This window comes from Nannospalax galili, unplaced genomic scaffold (assembly GCF_000622305.1).
Source record: "Nannospalax galili isolate Female #2095 unplaced genomic scaffold, S.galili_v1.0 scaffold25, whole genome shotgun sequence".
Taxonomy (NCBI): domain Eukaryota; kingdom Metazoa; phylum Chordata; class Mammalia; order Rodentia; family Spalacidae; genus Nannospalax; species Nannospalax galili.
The window spans coordinates 5,252,806-5,261,042 of record NW_008355642.1 but is presented as its reverse complement, the minus strand read 5'-3'; positions in this window follow the sequence as shown (position 1 = coordinate 5,261,042).

Here is an 8,237-nt window from a genome sequence, read left to right as displayed (position 1 = left end):
CCAAAAAGTAAACCACAAAGACACATAAAGTTCAAAAAAAAGAAGCAGAACTAAACTTGAAGGCCCGAGTATCACACAAGAGTCAGAAACTACAAAAGAAATTCACATGTCAAAATCACAGAGAAAAAAAAATAAACATGAAAAACCAAAATAACATATTCCTACCAAATATCAATAGTCCTCTAGAGGAGTACAATGAGAACCCCCTAGAGATAATGCAGAACATGGACCTCAAAAGAACAATTATAAATATGATAAGAATTCAGTGAATTTTAAGAACACACAAACAAAGAAATCAAAGAACTGAAGGAAGATAGAGATAAACTTCTGAATGAACTCAGAAAAGAGTTAAAATATTGAAGACTACTCAAGCTGAAATGAAGAAGGAAGTAAAACACTCAGTAAGCAAATTAGAAATGACAGGAGAAAGCCTCACCAATAGGATGAATGAAATGGAAAACAGAATATCAAGACTGGAAGACAGAGTAGACAAAATAAACCACTCAAGCAAAGACTATGAAAAATTTAAGAATGCACAAGAATGGAATATGCAGGAATTGTGTGACACCATAAAAAGACCAAACTTATGAATCATAGGCATACAGGAAGGAGAAGAGTCCCAAGATAATGGCATGGACCAGATCTGCAACAGAATCGTGGAAGAAAATTTCCCAAAATTAAAGACATGCCCATACAAATACAAGAAGCATATAGAACACCAAACAGACAGGTCCAGAAAAGACTCTCCATGGCACATCATAGTAAAAACACTAAACGTACAGAATAGAGACAATACAGGTATGTGTCACCATTCCTGGCCATGTTAGATTTAGGTTTTTCAAGAATACAACATACTGTCAATAACCATAGCGACCTTCTTATAAAATCCCTTGAAATTATATTTGGAATCTGAAAGATTCCCTAGATCCCCTGATGCTGTACTTTCAGGCCATTGTGAACTGTCCAGCATGGATGCTAGGACCAAACATGGGCAGAGTTCAGTTCATTTTGAATCTGTTTTTAACAAAGTATGAAGGTTAATTAAACTTAGTTTTTTGTGCCTCTGCCTGTCCAGTGGATCCAGCACCATTTTTTGGAAAGGATCTTTCTCTCTAGAATTGTTGTTTTTGTTGTTGTTGTTGTTCTTTTGACAAAAATCAGTTTAGTGGATCTGTGTGGGTAAATTCACTTTCATTTTTAAAAGACATTTTTGCAGGATATCAACTTCTAGATTACTCTTCTGTGTTTATTTATTGTTTCCAGCACTCTGACATTGTCCCATTGTCTTTTCCTTTTATTGATTCCTCTTATTTTATTGATTGTTGCTCTTTTGTGTTTAATATGTCTGTTTTTGTCTTGTTTTGGTGTGTGTGTGTGTGTTTTCCTCTGACTGACTTAACTCTTTACTTAAAAACAAAACAACAATGTAAGTCCTCTAAGGAGCATTTGGAAAACACAGATTATAAAGTAAAATTACATGTAATAATCATCCTAACATAACCACAGATATGTACTTGGAGATCCTATTCTGCACATTTTAAATGGTTATTTATAAACACTCTACCTATTTCCTTCTAAAGACTTTTTTATTGAATGAATGAATGAATGACAGGGTCTTACTATGTAGTTCAAACTGTCCTTAAACTCATGAACTTCTTATCTCCAACACCAGATTGCTGAGATTACAGTGTTAATCCACCCTGCCAGAGCTATTTTGCTCTTACTTTTAAAGGTTTATTTGTGTGTATATGTGTGTCTGTCTGTATAAGCATGTGTCTTCAAGTGTCCTCAGAGGCCAGAAGAGGACGTGGGATCCCCTGGAGCTGGACAAGTCAGTGTAAACTGCCTGCATGCTAGGAATCGAATGTGGGTCTTCTGCAAGTGCAAGAAGCACATTCAACCACTGAGCCATCTCTCCAGCTCTTCTTTCTCAATTTTTAATTCTATTTTCTTCACTCTCCTTTCAGTTATGGTGTTTCCAACTGCATGCAATTTGATTTCACATGAATCAGTGAAAAACAGCATTAAAAACGTCTGTATTTCTTATTCTTACTTTTTTTATTCAGATAGGAACAAAATTGTCCTTTCTCTAATTTATCATGGGTCAAAATATGGTTTCTACATGATGAATAGTCTCAGACTACAGTGGGGCTTATTGGTAGAGTACTTGTCTAGCATGCATGAAGCCCTGGGTTTGATCCTCAGCACAGTAAAAATTAAAAATTGTATCTCTACATTTCTTTTCTTAAAAGTAAAAAAAAAAAAAAAAAAAAAAACTTCCCTACCCTTGATCAATTTCTTATTTCATAACTCTGCCATCATTTCACTCACCGCCCCCCCCAACACCTTTTTGTTGTTTTAGAGACAGTGTCTCCCTGTAGCCCCAGCTGGTCTGGAACTCACTATATAGACCAAGCTGGCCTCAGTTCCACAGAAATCCACTTCCTCTGTTTCCTTAGTGCTGGGATTAAAGGTATGTGTCACCATGCCAAGATCTTCTTTTTTAAAAAAATTATTTTATTTATTTTTATTATTTTATGTATATGAGTGCATTGCCTGCATGCATGTAAGTGCACCCATGTTGTGAAATGCCTGCAGAGGTCAGAAGAAAGCATCAGATTCCCTGGATCTCGAGTTATGGATGGTTGTTAGTCACCATGTGAGTCCTGGAATTCAAACCTGGGTCCTCTGCAAGAGCAGCCAGTGCTCTTAACCTCTGAGCCATCTTCAGCCAGCCCCCAGATCTTTTCTTTTTCATTTAATTTTTAATTTTTGATAATTTCATACATAAGAACTGTATTTGCATCATTTTCATCCTGCCTTCTCTCACCTCCAATTCTTTGTGTCTCTCCAACTCCTCAAATTCATAACCCCTTCTTCTTAATTATTATTATTACTACAGGTATTCATATGTGTGTGCATATGAATATATATGTATATATATTTAGATTTTCTCCTATATTTGTGGTGGTGTTTTTGTGCTTGTGGTAGTTATTTAATGGATTATTTGTAACTTTTCCCACCATTTTAGAGAAACATTTGAAATTTTCCCAGTACCTTTTTGGAGTTTGACTAGTTCCTATATTTAATATGGTTTCTAGAAAGAAATCCTTCTCTCAGAGTGACATAATATGTTCATTTCAATCCACTGTTCAGGAAGCTTAGTTCTGGAAAAAATAGCAGGAACTGCTGAGTTTTTAAGTCACTGCCAGTGGCAACCACCAAATATCAGATCTCCCAGCAATTCAAGGAAAACAATTGCCCCCATAGTCACAGTTTTCCATACAGAACTACTTATGCAGTGTTCTTAGGGTGATTACAATATAGAGTATTTCCAAATATGGGCAGATGGAAAAACTGAAACATCAGTTACCTCTAGAAGGGAAGTGGTAAGCTTTCATTGATCCAGCAATTTGCTTGGATGATTGTAATTTATTATTATTTTTATTTTATGTGTATAAGTGTTTTTGCCTACATGTACATAAATACACCATGTATGTGTAATGCCCATGGAAGCCAGATGAGGGCATCAGATCCCCTGGAACTGGAATTATAGATGGTTATTAGCTGCCATGTAGGTCCTGGGAACTGAACCTAGGTGCTCTGCAAGAGCAGCCAGTGCTCTTAACCACTGAGCCATCTCTCCAGCTCCTTGAATGATTTTTATAACACATCACCAAGGATTTTTCCCAGAAGTTTCTAGAAGGAATCTTGCAAGTTCACATTCATCGTGGGCTACATAGAGAGTTCCAGGACAGCGCTTAGGATATATAGTAAGATGCTGTGTCAAAACAAACAAACAAATATGCTTAGCAAGAAGATGTTCAACATTCTCACCACAAACACACACACACACACACACACACACACAGTCACTTTAAAAGACTATTATGCTGAAGTTCTTTCTATAGTACTTTTTTATAATTAAAAAAATATTTCTTTTACTTTTTTTGCTTTATACAGTTCAGAGAGTGGTCTTCTAAAACTGTGCTTTAGGTTTCTTTTTAATTATTTAATAACCACATAATTAGAAGAAGCATTTCATGACAACAGCATTGACATGTTCAATAACAATTTCCAGAGCTAAGATGCATCTCTTTCAAAGTTGGCTGTAATTTTTAGGTTAACAGTTGAAGTAATACAGTTATACAATACTGTACTCAGTATAAACCCTATAAGACATACAATTAAATTAGGTTTTAACCTTTAAAAAGATCTCCATTTCATTGTTAAAATACACAATTTCATACAGAAAAATTTATTTTTAATGCAATTGACACTAAGATGTTTTTACATGTGTTGCTAATCTCTATATAGCTGATTATTACTAGTCACAGTGGGTTACTTTCTGAGCTCCTTGGCATCTGAGCATGGATATAAAGTCATCAGATCTTTGAAGAATTATTTTTAAATTTTTTTTAAGTTTAATAACTGCATGATTAGAAGAAGTATTTCATTACAACTTTAACAAACTCAGTAACACACTCCAGAGCAAGGATACATCTCTTTCAAAAGTGGCTGTAAATTTTTAGGTTCACAGTTGAATTAAAACCGTTATACAATATTGAACTCAGTATAAACTTTGTAAGATATAAAATTGAATGAGTTTTTACCCTTTAAAGAAGATCTCCATTTCATTTTAAAAGATACTGATTCCTACATTTTTAATATTTTTTAATTTTTTAGAAGATGCATATCATTACCTTTTTAACATGCTCAATAACACTTTCCAGAGCAAAGATATAGCTCTTTCAAAAGTGCCTATAAAATTTCAGGTTCACAGTTCAATTAATACAGTTATATGATATTGAACTGAGTATAAGCCCTATAAGACATAAAATTGAATGAGTTTTTAACCTTTAAAAAATATCTCCATTTCATTTTAAAATATACTGTTTCTTTCAGAAAGACTCATTGTTTCTGCTAATAATATCTGTATGTATCTGATTATTACTAGTCATAATCAGTTGCACTTGGATCCCTTGGTACCTGTGTATTTCTATAAAGTCATCAGGTAGTTTCAATGGTAATGTTTATCACCTCTACTAATTAACATGACATAAATTTTTATGTTCCTCCTCGAACATAATACATTTTTTTAATTTGTTGATTTTTTGTGTGTGTATATCACACAGAACATCCCAAACCATCTTATTCAAATATATACCCACTTTCCAGATGTCACACTCCCATAGCCTCCCTCACCCACCTAGAGAGCCCTTATACTCTGTTATCCCTGCTACTGTCCACTGTGTTGTCGGTACCTGCAGCCGTTCCCCACTACTTCTCCATCTGGTGAATCTCGTCAGCCTATCTAGAGGTCTTTATTTTAGGAACATCAGCTGTTCCTCATCTAGCAGCAATCAGTTGGCAATATTCCTTTAGATAAGATTGGGGTCTGCTGTTCATTTTCCCAGTTCTATGCTGGGTTACTATCTGGGAGTCCCTTTGACCACCCTGGCCAACAACTCAAAAGAAGGTATCTCCTATCAGGCATTGTTGTTGGTTATGTAGCCTTTAGCTATGCATATGGACACTTAAAAAATTATATTGGCCCCTTTAATCTTTGGTTATACTTTCCTTTTGGGTATTTAAGGCCATGCAGTTGGCCCAGATAAACCAATTTATTTTTACTCTTAAGGTCATTTGAGGATCTGTTCCTCAGGGGTCACATGGGCTTGTGAGGAGCCCCTGGCTCCTTTCTTTACCAGTTCCACCTATATGAATATAAGTCAAAGGTCCTGCTCAACTATGGCTGGCTTTGCTTGAAAGCATGGAGGAAATGTTTCCTGTGTTGTCCCTTCTCTTTGTACACTGGACACTGGTTCAATTCCATCTCATGGGGTTTGCTAAGCCTCCTTGATCAAGAGGACAGGTGACCCACCACAATTACAGGACATTTTTAGAGATGCTCAGAGTCCCCTGGAACTAGTCGACCTAGGAGGGCAAGGAGCAAAAACTGTCCTTTATGTCTTTCTGACCAGATAATTATAGGCCTCAAAGAATGTCTGTTAAACATCCAAGAAGGTTAGTTCCACCAGTATGGTACTTTTAATTACTATGCCATGTACATAAATCTTGGGCAAAGACCAATTGTTCTCAGATAAACCTTACCTAGACATATATTTCTTGATCTGGTATGTATAATTTGTCAGTAGGTTGTTGAACTATTATGGTTCCCTCTGATTTTTAAAACTAGCTAGGTATTATTTATCTCTTGCATTGTCTCAGCCTCTATCATGGTTTCCACAATTAAGGTGCCCCTGTCTTCCCCATTTCTCCCTTAATAATACCCTTCTCCTATGGCCCTACCTCTCTTGAGCTCCTTCTTTCCCTTTATCCCCTAGATTCCTTCTATACCCTTCCCTCCCCTCTCCCTTAAACTAACCCAATTTTTATCCATATCTCCCTTATTAAGGCCTGTTTCCTACTGTTCTCTTTCAGGTTCTTTCTTTTCCTTTACCTCCCTGGTTCCTTTCCATTATCCTGGTTCCTGTAGCTATGTCTGGATACATATTAACTTATCAGGGTTTGGTTCTAGGACCACATATAAGGGAGAATATATATCGATTATTTTTCTGAGTTTGTATTACTTCACTTAGTGTAACTGTTTCTAGTTCCATCCATTTACCTGCAAATTTCATGATTTCATCTTTCTTTACTGCTGACTAAAACTCCATCATATAAATGAACCATATTTTCATTATCCACTGGTCAATTGAGGGACACTTAGTTTGCTTCCATCTCTTAGCTATTGTGAAAAGAGCAGCAACAAACATGGATGTATAAGTGTCTCTGGAATAGGACGAGTTCTTTGGGTATATGTCGAGGAGTGGTATAACTGGGTCAAATGGTAGGTTCATTTGTAGTTAAGAGTTCTCCACACTGCTTTCCATAGGGGTTGAACAAGTTTCCAGCCCCACCAGCAGTGGATGAGTGTTGCCCTTTCCCCATGTCCTCTCCAACATTTGGTATCATTTGTTCTCTTTATCTTAGCCAGTCTGACTGGGGTAAGGTGAAATCTTAAAGTGGTTTTAATTTGCATTTCCCTGATTATTAGTGATGTTGAACATCTTTTAAGATGTTTCATAGCCATCTTTACTTCTTCTTTTGAGAGCTCTCTGTTCAGCTCCTTAGCCCATCTTTTAATTCAGTTACTTCTGGTCTTGATTCTCTGTTTTTTGAGGTCTTTATATATTCTGGATGTTAAACCTCTATCAGATGTGTCGCTGGTGAAGATTTTCTCTCATTCTGTGGGTTTTCTGTTCGCTTCCCTGGCTGCCTCCTTTGATTTACAGAAGCTTTTTAGTTTAATGAGGTCCCATTTGTTGATTCTTGACCTTGTTTCCTGAGCAATTGGTGTCCGGTTTAGAAAGTCCTTTCCTACACCTATATCTTCTAGGTTTTTGCCAATGTTTCCTTCTAACAGTTTCAGAGTTTCAGGCTTTACATTGAGGTAAATTTGGAATTGATTTTTGTGTAAGGTGAAAGAGAGGGGTTTTCATTCTTCCACGGGTGGAGATCCAGTTTTGCCAGCAGCATTTGCTGAACATGCTGTCTTTCCTCCAGTGAATGTTCTTGGCCCCTTTGTCAGATACCAGGTGGCTGAAATTGAATGTACTCATATTTTGGTCTTCAATTTTGTTCCATTGATCTACAGGTCTATTTTTGTGCCAGTACCATGTTGTTTTTATGACTACAGCTCTATAATACAGCTTACAATCTAGTATAGTAATCCCCCAGCCTTGATCTTAGTGTTCAGGGTTACATTGGCTATCTGAGGACTTTTGTGCTTCCATATGAATCTTAGGATTTTTTTTTCCAATTCTGTGAAAAATGTCATGGGGATTTGACTGGCATTGCATTCAATCTGTAAGTGGCTTTTGGTAGGATGGTCATTTTCACAATACGAATTCTTCCAATCCATGAGCATGGGAGGTCTTTCCATCTTCTGATGTCTTCCTCAATCTTTTTCTTTAAAGATTTAAAAATTGTCATTGAAGAGGTCTTTAATGTCTTTGGTCAGGTTTATTCTGAGATATTTTATGGGTTTTTTTTTAACTGTGAAGGGCAGTGTTTCCATGTGCTCTTTCTCTGATTGCTTGTTATTGGTATATAGAAAGGCTACAAATTTTGTAAGTTAATTTTGTAACCTGCCACTTTACTGAATGTGTTAATAATTTCTAGGAGTTTGCGTGTGGAATTTTTGGCATCCCTTAGATATAATATCATATCAT